The 18,990-nt window shown below is 49.6% G+C and overlaps 1 long non-coding RNA gene across 1 annotated transcript in view; it reads left to right on the top strand.

Moving 5' to 3' along the window:
• LOC146871716 (uncharacterized) overlaps positions 1-18,744 on the top strand; it is a 100,432-nt gene extending 81,688 nt beyond the window's left edge. Inside the window, exon 3 of the long non-coding RNA XR_014981043.1 lies at positions 18,081-18,744. This is a non-coding gene — a long non-coding RNA (uncharacterized LOC146871716). The remainder of the gene's footprint in view (positions 1-18,080) is intronic.
• Positions 18,745-18,990: the final 246 nt, after the last annotated feature.

Genomic DNA, 18,990 nt, shown 5'->3' on the forward strand with positions numbered 1-18,990 from the left:
CCCAGCTCTCCCTGGCCACACACTCCTCACCTCCTTTGGGCCACGAGGTGTAGCGCTTTGCAGGCGCTAGGCGGTCCCACCAGCTTTAGGGGCAGTGCACAGTCACTTCCAAGATAGCGCTCACCAAACCTAGCGCTCTCCTTCCAGGGGCTTGTAAATAGCGCTCTCCTTCCAGGGACTTGTAAATAGCGCTCTCCTTCCAGGGAGCTGTAAATAGCGCTCTCCTTCCAGGGAGCTTGTAGATAGCGTTCTCTGGTCCCTGCCCCTTGATTGAGGGTTTCTTGAGGGGGGGGGAAGTTGCGTTGGGGGCTGCAGACAGACTACTCAGTCTCTGCCTGTCGTCCCTGGATTTTCCTCTCGCCGGGCCAGATCAGTGGGTAGTTCAGGATCCCTCACTCACTTAAAGGGCAGTGCCTAGACCCTGTCACCTTCAGAGGCATAGGTCCCTGACTGATCCTACCGCCTAAAACTCCTGCGAGGGCTTCTCCAGGTTTGCGTTGCCCCAACTATATCTTTCCCTCGCCCTGTGGACAGTAGGGGGGGGTAGGTAGGCTCAGGGCCCAGCACACAGGCCTATGTGGCGGTAACCCCTGGCAGCAGGTCCCCTCTCTCCCAGGTCCACCCTCTGACTGACTGCATGGCAACCCAGCTCCTCCCTTTAGACGCCCCTCACCCCACCTTCCAGACAGTGCCAGAAGCTTCTAGAAGCATCTGGGGAAACTGGCTCTAACTGGCCTAGGGGGAGGGGTAGAGCACCCTGGGTGCCAGGCTTCCCTCCAAAAGCTGGGGCTGCTGGGAAATAACGCCTAGACTGTCAACCCAGCTCAGTCAAACGGTACAACCACACAGCTTTGGCATCCATCTTAAATTACATTTTTAAAATGGGGAAACTCAGTCTGCACACATTCATACAGCATTCATATGTGGTTCCACAGAAAAGCAAAAAATTTCTGGGAAAAGGGCCAAGTCCAACACAACCCCCTTCCAGCCAAAAGCCAGGGTAGACCGATCAATGCCTTGATGGGCTTCCCTGCTTAGGGCGAGAAAAGGTGGACGCAGGCCCGCAACTGCAGGAGCACCCGCAGGTTCTCCTCCACTCTGAAACCCGAAGGTTCCCTCTCTCAAACCTTCCTCGACCGACTGAGCCACCACCCGGGGGTCCCCTAGCTGGTTGTGGCCGGGACTGGCCCCTAGGCCACCCAGATGTCTCTGGCCCTTGCGGTCTCACAGAGTGGGGGGCAGTAACCCCAGGCCCGTAGTACCCGTTGACCACTCTCCTCCTCCTCCTTCTTGCAGTTCCGAACTGCCACTGGTCCTCCCACCTGGGGTCCGCACCCTCAGGCTGACCAGCCCTCAGGGGCGAGGCTCTCCTCCCCCTACCTCTCCTTCTGGGGTTCCTCCCCCTGCTCCCATGCGAGGCACCCTCAGACCACCACTCTCTCGCCAGTCCAGGGCCTTGACCCTTCAACTGGTTCCCCAGCCTAGGGTCTAAACCCTTAGGCTGCACCGGTGCCAGGGGCGAGTCCTCCCTCCCCCTGCACCCCCTCCCAGAGTTCCGCACCCTCCCAACGGGAGTAGCACCCCTGGAAGACAATTCTGGGGGGACACTGCTAACAGATATCCCACCCGCCAGGTCAGGCAATACCCATCCCTGGCCTCCCAACCCAGGATCTAAGCCCTGTGGCTGAGCCGGTGCCCGAGGTGAGACCTTCCTCCCTCTGCACCCCCTTCCAGAGTTCCGCACCCTCCCAACGGGAGAAGTACCCCTGGAAGTCAATTCTGGGGGGACACTGTTAACAGATGTCCCACCCGCCAGGTCAGGCAACCCCTGCACCTGGCATCCCAGCCCAGGATCTAAACCCTGCAACTGGGCCAACCCCAGGACCTCAGGAGCTCTGATTACAGATGCCCCGGGTCCTCCTAACACTAGGGGCTCCCCCTCACCGGGCGGCACATCAGGACAGCCTAGGCTCCCAACCTGGGGCTCCCTTACGGAACTCTCCAGGCCCTGAGACTGCGGTTGGGGCACCTCGGGACACCTCCCCGTCTCACTCCTTCCTATAGATAGGTCGTGAGGCCCTACAACCCTCTCTCTTCCCGGGGACCTAGCTGGGCTATTCGCCACCTCCTCCACCTCGCTGGGTTGGAAGATCCCTGCACCACCCCCTTCAGGGTCACTCCCCAATGCCTCCTCAGACACCCTGGCCCTCACCCAGAGGTCTGCCTCCCGTGCAAGCTCCCTGGGGTCGGAGAACCCACACTGTACTAGGTGGTGACGCAACCTGGGGGAACAATTTCTGAGCATGTGCTCCCGGATGAGTACCTGGCACAGCCCTTCCCACTCATTCACTGCACTCCTCACCACCCAATCCTCCAATGCCGTCCCACACACCTCCGCAAACTCCCCCCAGGACTGGTGGGACAGTTTTCCCCTGCCCCTGAACTCTAACTTGTCCCCCTCTTCCTGGGAATCAGGCACCGTCTCCTGGGCTCTGGGAGTGGGACACCCTACATTGGATCCACTCTCGCTGCCACCACTGGATCCCACCCTTACTGGTGAATCCAGACCACAAAAACCACTCTCAGGGGACAACCTACCCTCCCGAGCTGGTCTCTCCCTGGCAAAGGCCCTCTCTGCCTCCGCCATCCTCTCCTGCGCTAGGACCTTCTCCGTCCCTAGCTTCTTCTCCTACACACTCAGCCGCGCTAGCTCCACCTTGAGCCTTCCCAGCGCCAGCTGATGCTCCCTCTCTTCCCTCCTATCTACCCACTCTTCTGGGGACAGGGAAAGGGACTGGGCAGTGCCCCCGGGACTGGACCCAGCGCGGGACTCCCTAACTCTGGTGTCCTCACTCGCTACTGGCGTCTCCCCCCGGTAATCTTCCTCCTCCTCGTCAGTGTCACCCCCCTCCTGGGTTATGGACTGGGCCCCCTCACTCTCGGAGTCCTCCCTACACTGGAGGTCCTCCTCCGGGTCTCCACTAAATCCACCCTTTAAATATGCGGAGGGGTAATCTGACAGGTCCCCACCGATCTCTAAGGGTTCCCCCCTCTTGAGGGCCTCATAGAGAAATAACTTCCTGCGTATGTTGCCTACCGGGGGTATCCCTCTCTCCCTGCAGAAATCCACTACTTCCTGCTCCGTGTATTCCATAAGATCATCCTCGTTGTAGGTTGACCCCATCCTGGCACGGTACACCCGGGACACACCACCCACAGTGCAACAAGGGGACACAATTTAAGAACACACTTCCAGGAGGAAATCACAATTAAGGAAAAAACAATAATTCCCCACAACCTGAGATTCCTTCAATCCTCAGTTTGCAGTGCAATCCGTGGTCGCTGCGGTACTGCGCAAACACAAGTCCTATCCCACCGCTGAACACCAATGTTGGAAACGGGTAGCGTGGTGCAGAGCGGGCGGGCCAAACTCCGGAGGAAATGTGCAAAGCATCCACGCAGTACACACAGGCGACACACAAGGCACACTACAAAAAGAGACACTACACCAGTTTAGGTAAAATAACTATTGTATTGTCCAAAACCACAAGGTGTCAGGTAATCTCTACACTGCGCCAACTGGCGCGGGGTCAAATTTACAGGGGGGAATTATGTACAGGGCAGGGCCAATCGGGCCCCTGCCGGAATCATTGCGATCTAGCAGATACTAAACGTAAGTCCATTAGCTGCAACCTGCAATAAAATACATCAGGGCATGACGTTGAACATTAGGTCGGCACCCCTGTAAAGGAAACCTCACTGCATCACAATATACCTGACCGTCCTGGGCATCCCCTTAGGCAGGAAAATTAGGGTAGGCAGTGCACCAATACATCAAACCCTGGCCTCTGAAACTAGCGCTGCACAGAACAAATGACTAGCACTTTAAATCAGGCATCTAAACATAGGGCTACGCCTATCAATCTATTAGCGCTTCAAACAGGGCATGGCAAATAAACATAGCGCGTGAAAACAGGCATCAATACATTACGTATACCTTCTGGCATCATCACTGGGTATAAACGCATCTGCATAGTTCACTTTAGTATGGGGTCTAAACACCCTAGGGCAGGCATGAACTACCTGAGGTCATCCTAGTGTGATAGTAGGCCTGAACATTAGCATAGCAACCCTCATTTACCATAGCGCTTTGAACATGGCACTATAGCATGGTGCTACACCTGGCAAACTGGCGCTTCATATATGGCCCTCACTGGGAGCATTCAGCATAGCAAGCTCTTGGAGCAGTAGACTTTGCAAGCTCCTACAGCGCTTCCCAATGTCAGGGAACCAAGCGCTACCTCTGGTTCTGGCTTGGAGCCTTCTTTGGGGAATATTTCCTCGGGTCCCTTCTTCCCGTGTCCCGCTGTGGGACAGAGTCACACTGGTGCAACGGGGGGGGGGCGGGCACCGACAATGGGCCCCGTCGCCCCCTCACTCCCCCGCTTCTAGAAAGGCCCTGTCTATGGCTGTGCTGTGAAGGGGAGCCTTTGCTCCTGAAAGGGGCTCCCAGGCTCTGAGGCCGGCTCGTTGCAGCTGCCCGCTGACAGGTGGGGCAGCTGTGCAGGCTCCGGGCACCAGGGGCGGGCACCGGCAATGTACCCCGTTGCCCCCCCCTCCTCCAACTCCTGGGCTTCGTTGCCGCTGCCCTCTGTCAGACGGGGCAGCGGGGAGGACCAGTCCGGGCACTGGGGGCGGGCACCGGCAATGTGCCCCGACACACGCCCACCGAGCAAAACCCCAGGCCCCACTCACCAGTTCGCTGGAGAGCTCCTTGGGCCCTCGGACTCCCTCCAGCAGGGGACAGGCACCGATCGTTGCCTCGACAGTCCCCTGCTCCTTCAGGACTCTTCCCTCGCTGTGCTTGCGGGGCTCTTGTCACCTCGCGAGGGCCCCGCCCACCAAGGCAACGGTCGGGTCTTCGCCCGGGCCCCCTCCGGGGACCCAGGGCTTCTTCCGCGGGGCTCTCCTTTCCACCCGGGGAGCCCCCACCGCCACGTGAACACCTCTTCGCCAGAGGGGAGGCGGGGTAGGCTCCCGCTCTCCCCGGACTTCTTCTCCTGGGCGGCCTCCTGGCGTCACGGGGGCGCGGCCGACGACGCGGCCAGCGCCCTGGTTGCTGGGCAACGCGCACTCGCGCGGCCCAGGCCCGGCACCTCCTTCCCCCAGCGCCCGGGCGGCGGTGGTGATTTTGGTCAGTTTCTCTTCGCGGGGGCAATGCGGGGTAGGCTCCCGTTTCTTAATTCAGCGCCAATACGGGGTAGGCTCCCGTGGTCTAACTCCACACACCGCGTGGCGGCACACACACGGGGTAGGCTCCCGATGTCGTGAATAAGCACCGAGGCAGCTGGCACTCGCGCCGACGGCGATATCACGCGGGGTGGGCTCCCGCTGGCCTCCTCAGTAGGCTGGCACACGGGGTAGGCTCCCGCTGTGTCTTTCAGCGCCCAGCTCTCCCTGGCCACACACTCCTCACCTCCTTTGGGCCACGAGGTGTAGCGCTTTGCAGGCGCTAGGCGGTCCCACCAGCTTTAGGGGCAGTGCACAGTCACTTCCAAGATAGCGCTCACGAAACCTAGCACTCTCCTTCCAGGGGCTTGTAAATAGCGCTCTCCTTCCAGGGACTTGTAAATAGCGCTCTCCTTCCAGGGAGCTGTAAATAGCGCTCTCCTTCCAGGGAGCTTGTAGATAGCGTTCTCTGGTCCCTGCCCCTTGATTGAGGGTTTCTTGAGGGGGGGGAAGTTGCGTTGGGGGCTGCAGACGGACTACTCAGTCTCTGCCTGTCGTCCCTGGATTTTCCTCTCGCCGGGCCAGATCAGTGGGTAGTTCAGGATCCCTCACTCACTTAAAGGGCAGTGCCTAGACCCTGTCACCTTCAGAGGCATAGGTCCCTGACTGATCCTACCGCCTAAAACTCCTGCGAGGGCTTCTCCAGGTTTGCGTTGCCCCAACTATATCTTTCCCTCGCCCTGTGGACAGTAGGGGGGGGTAGGTAGGCTCAGGGCCCAGCACACAGGCCTATGTGGCGGTAACCCCTGGCAGCAGGTCCCCTCTCTCCCAGGTCCACCCTCTGACTGACTGCATGGCAACCCAGCTCCTCCCTTTAGACGCCCCTCACCCCACCTTCCAGACAGTGCCAGAAGCTTCTAGAAGCATCTGGGGAAACTGGCTCTAACTGGCCTAGGGGGAGGGGTAGAGCACCCTGGGTGCCAGGCTTCCCTCCAAAAGCTGGGGCTGCTGGGAAATAACGCCTAGACTGTCAACCCAGCTCAGTCAAACGGCACAACCACACAGCTTTGGCATCCATCTTAAATTACATTTTTAAAATGGGGAAACTCAGTCTGCACACATTCATACAGCATTCATATGTGGTTCCACAGAAAAGCGAAAAATTTCTGGGAAAAGGGCCAAGTCCAACAGCCTCCAAGCCCAGTTGCTTACCAAACACTGTGGAGCTCATTATGATAGCGGTGAACTCGCCACCGGCAGCCTGCCGTGGGCGGGTTCACCGCCGTTGTGTGGCCATTCTCCACCCACCAGATAAGGATACCGGGCGGTGTGCTGGCGGACAGAGAGCCCGTCCGTCAACAGTTCCCACACAGGCAATCGTTACGATTGCCTGTCGGACCAGGGCAGTATACCTAGTATGGTGGCTGTGCCTAGCAAGCACCGTCCGCCACATTAGGATGCCGCTTCAATCCAGCCTTTGAATGACGGTTCCTCTGCCATTCAAAGGTTGGCGGAGATTGACTTTAGGGGCCCATTGCGGGCTCCCCCTGTACAGGGGCACTTTCTTCTAGCACTTGGGGGGCACCAGTGGTGCCCCCCCCCCCACATTTCCCTGAAACATGTGGCAGGCACTGCGTGGTGCCTGCCAAGTGGTCGAAGTGGGGGGAAAAAAGTAAGGGAACTATGGGCAGAGAATCGGAGGGCGGGAATAACCAGTGGATTGGGTCAGTGGGCGGAGTCAGAGGTGTGGCAGAAAGAGCAAAATATCCCAATTTTTAGTATTTGTTTCCCATTTCACTAATCGGTACAGCTTATTACGTTATTTAATTTAACCAATCGATACACATGTTTATTTATGGTTTAATATAGCCTTATAGCCCTCCGTAGCGGGCTATACCGGCTATTAAAGGCCCGCTGCAGTGTTAAAGGCCCGAGCCAAAGGCGAGGGACTTTAACAAAAGCAGCGGGACTTTAATAGCGGTATAGCCCTGCTATGAAGGGCTATAAGGCTATTAGAACATTCTGCCACTAGAGGGCAGAATTTTCTAACAAATTAAACAAAGGCTTCTCGAAGCTCGAGGGGATTTAAATCCCCTCGATCTTCGAGAGGCCTTTGTAAAACATTGGAATGTTGCTCTGCTGGCCTTTACCGGCCCGTAGAAGCATGGAGCACTCCATTGTCTACAATGGAGTGCTCCACATTCCAATGTTCTAATATGAGTTATTGACATTAAAATACATTCACAAAGTGGGATACGTTTCCAATCACAGAATGTCCCAAATATCCTTAAAAGTGGCATCGCAAGCCATTTGTCTCCCAGCCATGGAGTTTCTGTAATCAGCACTTCTCCTCCCTTTTTCCCACAAGAGCAGTTCAAACATGAATTGCAAAATATCCTAGTTTGCAAATGTTTCCCACATAATTATGGCTCTGCCATATTTGCCACATAATACATCATCTGCTGCAAAATCTGACGATTTTAACTAATAAATTGTTTATAGCTCTAACGGATGAAAAGTTCCTAAAAATGTGACTTGTGCTGCTGTGAAGTGGAGGACCCTTTGCAAAGGTTGACTGGTCCCCTTTCTCACTGCTGCTGTTGTATGTTCCACTGGGACTAATAAGGAAAAATATTTGCAGAGACTGTTAGCATGTGTAAAAATGTCAAATTAATAAAGCATCTGAAAATTTACAGCACCACTAATACCAGTGTAGGGTGTCAGAGCACTTTACATCACACATATTACACAGGGACAATCAATCATACATGTGTAAATCACTGTATAGGAAGTCTTACATAAGACAAATGACTACAGGGTGTAGGAGTCACATGACAACCATACTAGTAGGCACCATAATTTAATAGTGATTGGTCTGGAGAAACACAAACTCAGAATTTAAAATGTAATACCATGGTTGGTGGTTCTCTTTAATAATCAGAATTGATTTCTACCCAAATGAACCCTTTTTCTGCAACATTCGGATAATCAATGACTGGGGAAAACAACATAACGCTCTAATTTATATCTTGCAGTTTGCATGTAGCTCTTACATGACAGTTAAGAGCTCACTGTTCTATGTCAGGATTTTAACTTATTAACTGCAAGTAACAATAGGGTCTCTCTGACAAAACCAGTAACTCACTGACCTATTTACATCATGTGCACTTTGTGATCTGCATGGTACATGTTCTTAGCAGCAGGCACATTAACCCTCTGCACTTCCTTTCCAGGAGTCAAAACGTCCACTAGACAAAACACCATCTCTCTCTACTAAGAACATTAATCACTGGAGTTATCATGACATTTTTATTTTTGCCGAAAATTGTTGGAGGCCAGGAATGAGGCAGCAAAAGCTTTTAAAACCATATTATACTTGCAAACACGACGACCCCACCTGAAGTCAGCGCCAGCCGCGGTACATGCAGGTAACAGCGATGGGGCTTGGTAAGGGGAGATTTCAAGGGACGATGCAAAGGGAAAATTAATTATTTAATTTTCCCTCTGCATCGTCCCTCAAAATCCCCCCTTACCCGGCCCCTCTTCCCCACTGCTGCTAACTGCATGGACCGCGGCTGGTCAGCCACCCTGCTCAAGGGTCCTGTGACCTCAGTGACAGTTACTGTCACTATATGGTGTGCTGCTTCATAGGCCTACCTGCAAGACTGGAGGTGAACTTCAGAATGAATTGTGGTGACAGGCCTTCAAGGTTAACCCACACTTGCCACTGCTAGGGTCCACTTGCTGGTGCTAAGACACCAGGGCTTTTAAGATGTTGCGGGGCCTTCTAAGGTCTAGCATGGGAATATGTTCCCTCAAGGGGAGTGGTCTGGTGGACTGGTCATGAAGGCTCCCCAGTTCCAAATTCAGCACCTCTGACCATAGTGCCACAGTCTCTCCCCCACTGAGCACCATACTGCCCCACTGGTAGAAACTTGCAATGCACTGACACCCTATAAACACCTGTATGTGACTCAATTCAAATTACGCACTAGATCCTTACAAAACTTAGGTAGTATGTAAGTAAGTAAGTAAAAAATGTATTGTTTCTGATTAATTAAAACCATTACAAAAATTCATAATGAATGCACGTTTTAACAATTTCTAGATTTGAGAACAGTAAAATAAAGTTTTAGAATAAAAATTTAACGAGTTTTTTTAATTCCTTATCTCTCGGAAACACCATCATCTATTTTGGATTGTTTACATTTAACTAATTTCAGAAATGTAACCAGCAGTCCATTCAGATGTAACAGTCTTGGGTCAAAGCATGCGATGACTGCTTGTCTCAGTGTGCGTATGTTAAGTTGATTGAAGGTGGTTTTCAGGAGGACTACTCTTTCCTCTTTTAACTTTTTGCAGGAGCATATCAGATGTTCCATGTCTTCTTTCCCTGAGCCACACAGCCTACATATGGAGCCGCACTTCTTTCTGAGCCAGGGTTGTAAATGGGGTATGGATGGTAGGATTCCAAACCTATGTTTTAGAAAAGCTTCTTTTGATTTCCTACAATATCCCAGTCCAAAATAGGCCTGTAACCCAGGCGATTTGTTAGTGCTCAGTATCATCCATGCATGGCGTCTGTGGGCAAAGGTAGCTTTATCCTCTATAAAGGAGAGTCGCTTTATGTTCTTATTTACGACACGTTTGAATTGTGCGTTCGGATGAGAGGTTTCCCATAGATCTTTTAGGCCTGTAGTTACTAGTGACTCCTCTAGGTATTTTTTGCAAGTTCAGTGGCGCTGCCACGCAGGTTTTCCCAAAGCTGATGATTCAGTGTATTTTCAGGTGAGTTCTTTATTTTATACCAGCATTTGATGTATGATCCACGCCTTGCAAGCAGTTGCTTGGTTAATCCGAATTCTAGCTGGATTTGAGCCTGGGAGGTATATGATGGTAAATTTAGAAGGACTCTGTAAGCTTTTGAAATAGTAGTGTCCAACAGTTTTGCATCTATACCTCTTAATGCTTCACTACCATAGGTGATTGATGACAGAATTTTGGCTTGCGCAACGCACAATAGTGACAGGAGAGTAGGCCCAGATAGTTTGGATTTAAGTTGTCTGAGTGTTGTTGCAATCAACATACCTTTCCTTTTGGTGGCCTCAAGGTGATTTGAAAAATGGCCACCCCTATCGACAATGACGCCAAGGTACTTATATTCAGAGCAGTTCGCAATTGCCCTTGTCCAAAGAAACCACGTGAAGGACCTTTTTTTCCCCGTTATTGTAATTGTTTTGGGTTTTTTGATATTAACTTCAAGCAGATTGTCCTCAGCATATTCGTACAGTGTGTTGATGAGGTGTTGCAGGCCAACTTTAGTATGACTGATCAAAACCACGTCATCTGCATAGGAAATGCTGGGCAGGGTTCGGCCCCCCAGACGAGGGGCGTGTGCATTACAGGCATCCAGAGCTGGTGGCAAGTCAGCTGTATATAGGTTAAAAAGAGTTGGTGCTAAAACGCACCCCTGCTTGAGGCCTTTTGTTGTTGTTATGCGCCTCGATAGGTGGGTGCCGTTCCCGAGCTTCACTTGGACCCATGTGTTGGAATGCAATTCGATCAAGAGATTTAAAAGAGAGGGAAGGAATCCCCCAAAGGGCAAGTTTCCTCCAAAGATTTGCTCGATTGACGTTATCGAAGGCCGCTTTGAAGTCCACGAAGCAAAAGTGGAGACTTTGTTTGGTCTGTTTTGCTTTATCTGTGAGTAGTGATATGGCTAAAAGGTTTGTAGTGGTTCCAGTGTCTCTGCAGAATCCTGTTTGGCTGGGCGGAATTATGTTGTTCTTAGTGGCCCATTCGCGCAGCTGTATCAATAGGAGCCCTGCAAAATATTTCGCCTCAATAGCCAATAGAGCGATTAGACGATAGTTTTTGGGAAGAGTTCTGTCGCCTGCTTTGTATATTGGTGAGATGACAGAGCCCTTCCATGAGGCTGGAAGGCCCCCGGACAAGCTGGCCGAGATGAACAGTGGGGTAAGAGATTCTGACCAGTATTCCGGGTCATGTTTGAAGAGAGCTGGTGGAATTCCGTTTGGCCCTGGCACTCCATCTTTCCTCCCTTTTGAAATTAATTCCCTGATCGTTACGGCACTGATTTCGAGTGGTAATGCGTCTTCATGTGGTTTTATTGTTTGCTGTAAGTTGACCTCCTGAGCGTCCTGGCGTCTATTTGTTCCTTCCGCTTGTTGGTTAAAGTGGGTTACTAAAAAGAGTTCCCAGGAGTTATCTGTTACATATGATGTTATACCTCCATGTTTGCCGTTTAGAAATTGATTCAGGGTGAAGCAGAAACGTGCGCTGTTGTTTACTTTGATGTCATAGTGAAGTTTGGCCCAAAAGTCATCTTCTTTGGATTTTTTAATCTCCCATTTAAGTTTTTTGTAGTTGGCCTTTTGTCTGCGAAGCTGTTGGAGATGGCCAGTGTCCCCCGGATTCATCCTCAGCAGCCTTAGCAGTCTATTTATTGCGTTTTTATGATGTTTCACGGCAGATTTCTGAGCATTAGAGATCTTTCCTATACCCATTGGGCCGTAAGGCGAATAGTGCCGGACTGTGGCTGAATAGAGATTCGCAAAAACGGCCATTTAGGTTTCCCATAGGGCTATTGGGTTGTCTATGGGGGAATTCAGACAGTTTAGTTGAAATTTTGCTGCTGAGAGTACCTCCTTTGTATTTGCAACCGAGGACTTAATTCTTTTAAGGTTTGTTGTATGGCAAGCTTAGAATCCTATTGGGTTAGGCAGGGTTAGGTCTGGAGAAGCGAGAATGGAGACTTCCTGGGGTTGATGGTCGCTATCCCCGTTGTCTCCTAGGCTGAAGTTTAGTATGTTATGAAAAAATGGAAGAGATACTAATGTGTAGTCTATTGTAGAGGTCGCGTTACCTGAGTGAAATGAGGCGGCGGGTGGTGAGTTGCCTACAAATCTTCCATTTAAGACTCTCAGCCCTAAATGCTCCATCTCTTCTAACAGCTCCTTTCCCAGTATAGTGATTTTTCCCTGACCATTGACGGATTGAGTTGGAATATTCCAATAGAAGGCTGAGCTTGAGTGTCATTATTTGTGGATGAGCCTAGGATATATTGGTTAAAATCCCCCGACAAGATGAATTTGGAGGCAGTTTGCGTGGACATTAATTGATGCAGATAATCCAGTAGCGATTTCGACTCCTGTTTTTTCTTTTTCGGATTTATATAAGTGTTAATCACCAGCACCTCTTCTTTTTTCCCTTTGAGGTTTAATTTGATCTTGACGGTATTTATAGCTGGAGATTGAGAAGTCAGTTCCAGGGCACTGTGGATTTTGTGATTTTGATGTAAGAAGCTAAACCTCCCGCTGACCGACCATATTTGCTTTTCCTTGTTGCTGAAGAATGAATGCAGGTATAGCCCTCTATTTGTACGGGGTTTTCCAGCCACGTTTCCTGTAATAGGATAATGTCAAATGCTTTTACATATTGGAGGAATTCGGCATCTACAGCCTTGTTGTTTTGCCCATTTATATTTCACGAACACAGTTTCAGTAAAGTGGTGTCTAGGTTAGGATCTGTCCTTGTAGGATTGCCTTTTCCTTGTGAGTGGGTCGTGGCATTGATCGTCCTAAAGATCCGGAAGTTTTCTGAGGTGTCTAAGTGGGGAGCCATTATGCTCTCTTGATGGTTCAGCACCTGCTTTTTTGACAGTGAACGACCCTGGGCACCCCTTAGTACTGACGTGGTCTTTATGATTTTAGGAAATGATCCTTCGCAAGGTCTCTCTAGCAGGGGCAACGGATATCCTGTGTTGTAATGTGGGGCAGATTGAATCCCCCATGCTTTAAGAATGGTTTGCGCCTCCAGAATTTTAGTTGCTATATCGGGCGACCTCCAAGATGTTTTTGTAGATTCCGAGTTCTGTGTTTTGTCGACTTTTATAAATTCTACTGAAAGTAGGTCGGCTGAACATATGTCGTTTAGGGTTGGCATAGTGCTGAAGAGTCGAAGTAGGTTCCCCCTGTTCAGGATATCAAATGAACCCTTTGATTCGTATTCTGGAGCAAAAACAATAATAGTGGAGTTCATGGATTGATGTCCTAGCTGAGCTATTAGGTAGTCTCCACCCGGGTAAATTCTTCTTTAATTTGGTGTAAGTTGTTGTGGGGGTCTCAAATTGGCATCAGAAATTGGAGAGTCTTGAGGTTTGAAGACTGAGGGGGCTTTAGGAACTCCATCTGAGTGAGGAGGCAGTTGAGCCCAGGGACCCAAAGGTCCTGATGTTATGAGCTCCTTGCCTAATGATTGGGGCGGGTGGGGAATAAACGTGGATTCCGGTACCCAATCGGTGCCATATATGAGTGGCACCTCCTTTGGCATAATTAGTGGTGGTTGTCTAAGAAGATTGGCCGCTTCCCCGTTGCTTGTCCCACAAGGAGCCGTAATGCTTTGAGTGCCAATGTGGCTGCCGGGCTGGGCCCAGCCTACCCCCAGTATTGAAGCCTCTTTGTGAGTTACCGGGTACCCCCCCTATTGTAGGTGCGCTAAGTCCAGTGGGGATTTGTTCTGCACTTGTAGAAGGTGCTGTGAAAGGTTCAGAATCAGGTTGCTGCGGTCCCGATTCCGTCTTAAAAAGAGGATAAACCTCAGGAGAGGCTAAAATTAGTTTTTTGTTGCGGCCTTTCCTGCTTTGATGTCGACGCTGCTTGGCGTTCTGAGTTGGGCTTCGATGATCAGAAAGTCGAGGGGAGCCTTTGGGCGAATTGCATTTTGAAGATGACAGTGCAGGTTTAACAGAAGTTTTGGCTACAGAGGGATCATTTTTCGGGTTTTCAGTGCTGGTTTTAATACTGGTTTTATTGCTGATGTTGGTGTCCAGTACCTCTTTATAGTGTCCCTTTGGCAGACCTTCAATCAGAGTGGATACTATATCCGGAAGTGACGATAATTTGTCAATAATTGGGCCACAACTGTAGATCAACTTTGCTTCCTGCTGAGCTCTGCTAATTAAAAGATTTAATTGGCCTAATTTCTCATCAATCCGCCCCACAAAGAGGGCCAGGGTGTCAAGTATGGTCAGTTGTAGGTCCATTTTGTCGGACTGATAATGTAAGGTGTCAACCGTTCGTTGCATTGTGTTTAAAAGAATGTCCCATGTTTTGGGTGCATTCAATGTTTGGGTCCCTAATTCAGACCCTGATGAGCTTAGGAGGCGAGAGGATTCCAAGGGAGCTGGAGAGCTTTGTTGGTTTGTTAAAATTGAAGTTAAGGGAGTTACCTCCTGATAAAAAGCCTGATCGACATGCTGATCTTCTTTGGTTTTAGCTATGGACAGGGGTTGTTTGACAGGAGTGATCTGAATTTCCGGGGATGTTATGTCCCCCCATTCCTGTAGACCTAAGTAAGAAAGATTAATTGGGCTGTCACGCCCTGAGTCATGTATATTTCAGTGTCCTCCTTCGACTGCTCATAGTGGCCTTTTTCGTATACAATTACAGGTGCTTCAATAGGCTGTTGAATAGTCTTGGTCTCCCTCCACCTTTCGGAGGCCACATTGGTGGTTTTTGGGAGGTCTTTTAAGTTGGAGCTGTCGAGCGCCACATTCTCTTGATTAGAATCCTTGCCTGAGCTTAGCGTGTAACTAAGCAGGGATTGCCTTCCCCTCTGATTTTTTGGAGTAGTTGAGATGGTAGTGGACTTTTGAGAAGACGATGGACCGGAGGGGGGACTGCCCTCCCTTGCATTCCTTTTGCTGGGCAACTAAATTACTGGTACCCCTTTTGTCGGACGCCTTTTTGTCGTTTGTTCCATTGATTGGCAGGAGAGCCGTGGAGAGAGGCATGTTGGTGGTGTGAGTGAGGACCAGTCCATGCAACGCTGGTACTGTGGATTCCTTACGGGGTAGGGGAAGTAGGGGGTCCTGGAGGCCCAAAATGTTGTCGCTGGATGAAAAAATGGATGCAGGTGGATCTTTTAAAAGATAACATTTTGATGTAATTTTTGGATGACAGAGATGAGGGTGGTGAGCTCCAGCTGAGCCGCTGCTGGACCCAGTCCCATCTAGGGATGTGTCCAGGCATCCACTGCCTGATTTATTATTTTCAGATTGTTTAGCCTTGAGCGTGGACTTGGACTTAGTCGCAGGCTGACCTCTTTTCTTGCCCGACCTCATTGCCGTGGCTCGCTGGTTCTTGGCGTTAAAGGGAGCACTAGTACGCTCCCTGCCGTAGTTCCTGCCTCTTGCCTCTTGACACGGCTCCTGCTGCTGCGAGGGGGCACTCCACCAGGCCCCCTGCTCTTGCGCAGCACCGGTGCGCAGTGCTCCAGACTCCTCCTGCTGCGAGGATAGCTTGTTAGCTGACCGTCTTTGCCACTGCAGAGGGGGTCTGGCACGGCCCAACGCCACTCGAGCACTGTTTTCCTCTGTTGTGGGGGGTGTTGTAAGGACCTGCTATATGCCTACTCCACACAGTGGCTCCCGTGCCCCCTGATGTAGGGAGGCTCTATGTTCTACTGTGGCTACTTTCTGTGGCTCTCTAGGCCCCCCCCCCTGCCCCCTACCGCTGGAACACTCACAGGGGCTTTCAGGCTGTCAGAGGGTGCAGTCGGGGTCCAGTGGCTCTTACCGGGCACAGCCGCGACCTCCACTCTGCACCGCCGCCGCCGCTCCTCTGCTGCCCCACGTCGCTCCTCTCGCTCTTCTCGCTTCACGCAGAAAATCGGGAGCTGGCACTGGGCCGATCATGACAGCAGTGAGAGCGGTAGTAGCAGGGGAGTCGCGCCGGCATCAGCAGCAGCCCGGCAGTCCGACGATCCGCTTGCCTTGCTGACTTGCGACTTGCAGCTCCGCAGCAACGTCAGCTCTGAATGGCCGCTCAGCATTAGGTAGTATGGTTTAAAAAGACCACATTTGTGAATACAGAGCCGCAGTATGCATTTTGTTTTCCAATTCACACATAAAGCAGATATTTCAGTACCTCCAGGAACAGTGCACTTTCCCATCCAGGCAAAACAATGTTGTTCAAAGAGCGACGAAAAAACAAAAGTAGCGCTTCACTGGCAAACACTGTAAAGTGGCACTAATGTGTTTAGGTGTGAATAAATCAATCTGGCCACCTTGCAACCACTCTGTCTTGCTTTATTTAGTTAGTTATTTTTAATGTTTCATTTCTCTCCACCCCGAGGCTGCACTTAGAAATTGAAAAATGTCAGAAAAAGACGATGTTATCAGCAGAAGTGTTTTTCTTTTTTGGATCCATTTCACAGGGTTGCAAATAAACGAAAGGAAGAAAGAGAAGGTAATACCTGTTTCTTGAAGTCTCGGTTTTCACTAAATGAGGAGGAGGGAGACAGAAAGAAAGCTGGGGGCGCTGCCAGTGGCAGGAGAACTGGACAATGTACTTGTCTTCTCTGGACAGGAAGGAAAAGACAGAGTCGTTTTTCTTCTCTGCCCGTTCCGCCCGTCCCCAAAAGCCGAGCCTTAACTATCGGCCTTGGTGATTTCAGCCTTCCGGTTGGCATGTTTAAAAGAAGAAAGTAGGGGAACGGACTCTATGAAATGAAAGAAGTAGGGGCACGCCGTGCCCTGCCGATCACGCCTACTTTGACCACTGTGCCTGCCACGTAGTGCAGGGAAATGTAAACTATGCATTTTTAGCATTGCGGCGGGTGCTGCAGCTACCAGCATCCGCCGCAATGTTAAAGATATTGCTGCTACTGCCATGGTGGCGGTGGCATCCTAATACCCCCAGTGGGACAGCCGCCTTGTAGGCGGGCGGTCCCACTCCCCGACACAATGGCGGACGGACTGAAGACCGTCCGCCATCGTAATCACCCCCTGTATTCAGTATAATCAAGACCTCTAGAATTATGTGGCACGGAAGGACCAAATTATGTGGCAGGGTTGACTAAATTGTGGGACAAGAAAAAGTAAAATATGAAGCGTAATGCGGCACATTTTGTGACATTATTACTTCATTAGTTTGTCATTTTCACCTATGTTAACACTGTTTTACCAAAGTTTTGTACCTAGTTAGTACCACTTTAACATTCAAATACAGCAATAAGCTACTGAAAAGTTATGACCAGTCAACCTTTGGTAGGGCCACTGCATGACAACACATGTAGCTGCATTTTAAGTAACTATTGATCTGAGGTAGATGCAACATTTTTTCTTGAATAAATTTGCAAATTATACATCAGATGTGGGAAATTACGGCAAATATATACTCATACAAAAAATGCTGCAGAATCGCATAATTTCCATAGCCCTGATTATAATAATATGAATTCAGAAGGGAAAACGCAAGCGAGAGAGAAGCCCGTCTTGAAGATCGAGAGCAAACTCTGCCCCTTAAATACAACCATCCCTTCCTCAGCTAATCTGGCTGTCTCTCTCCCAGGACTCATAATATTGATTTATTACATGCGAGCGGTTAGTTATCTTGTCATACTGCCGATCAATAAAGCGAGAGACAAGCTCACATTAGAGGTAGTGCTGGAGCAGAGTTTTCTTTTAGAAAATTCTGGGGCTTTTGAAGCTCTGGCATGTCTATGCGTTTTATTAATTTATTAATGATTAACAATTAATTATTTGTCTTGTGCAAGTGTGTTTTACTAATCAACCCGTTTGTCCTAACACAAGAGAAAGTTACATGAGGGTTAGCTTATTTGTGCTGTTTTTGTATTTACAATAACGTGCAAGTTTTCATGTTTAAACGTTGCTGTGTGCTATTTATTTTGAGCACAAAACGCTGTCTGAATTAATGCTTTTTATGTCGTAAGGCTAGATAAATGCATAACACATAAGGGTATTAGTGGGGTTAACACTGTTTAATCATTATGTTGTAGTAACGTTTATTTTGTCTCTTTAATTAAAGATGGTCTATTGTGGCCTATGAAGGCCTTAGCCGAGCTGACAGTATTTCGAAGCCTGGCTGTGGTATATTTCTGTGATGTGGCAAGAGAGACCCCTGCTGGAGAAAGGTCGAAGACAACTGACCGTGGTCCTTATTGTATTTTTCCATGAGGACATCAGCAGTTTGGAGGATCTCCAAAAGAAATGGAATGCCCTTGGCGAACAAAGGAGCTTCAGAAACAGATAATGAACTGTGGCCTGGTTGCCGAGGGAAGTTGTACAAGTTGGATACTTTGATAATTTCTTGGTTCCTGTTCCGTAGTTCACGTCTTGTGACTTTTCCTGAGCGGAGATTTCCAGATGTAGCAATGTTACATTTCTTCCTTCTCGTTCTGCTCAGTGATACAGTTTATCCTGCCAACTTTATGTGTGTTTCTATTGTATTTTTCATTATAAAACTGTTAGCTTAGGGAGGGATTTTGGCCATCCTTTTGCCACTTGCCAATTTACCTTTGCCGCGTGAACTTGCGTTGCTGAGAATCGATGCTGAGGACTCTGTCCTGAGAGACTTTACCGAGAGACTGGTCCTGACCCGTTCTGACACTTAGTTAGAATAGGTAACTATGAGAAATGATTTATTTTGATTTACTTTGACTAATTTTAGATAAAGCAATATAATTTTAAAACATGGTGTTGAATATTCTTTCTTGTCAATTATTGAGTACATTTTGATCATTGTTGTATAGATTGTATAGAGTATGATTAAGGATAACCACTATAATTAGGTCCTATCGTCCTAGATATAGATGCAGGGTTTTCTTCCCACAGGTCTTATGCTGGTAGAGTATTTGAGCGTATGTTAGTGAAATGGGCCCTAGCGTATGATGAATGTATGTGCGTGTAACTGTGAAATTACTCTATCCGTGGTAGTG

This window comes from Triturus cristatus, chromosome 1_1, assembly GCF_964204655.1.
Source record: "Triturus cristatus chromosome 1_1, aTriCri1.1, whole genome shotgun sequence".
Classification (NCBI taxonomy): domain Eukaryota; kingdom Metazoa; phylum Chordata; class Amphibia; order Caudata; family Salamandridae; genus Triturus; species Triturus cristatus.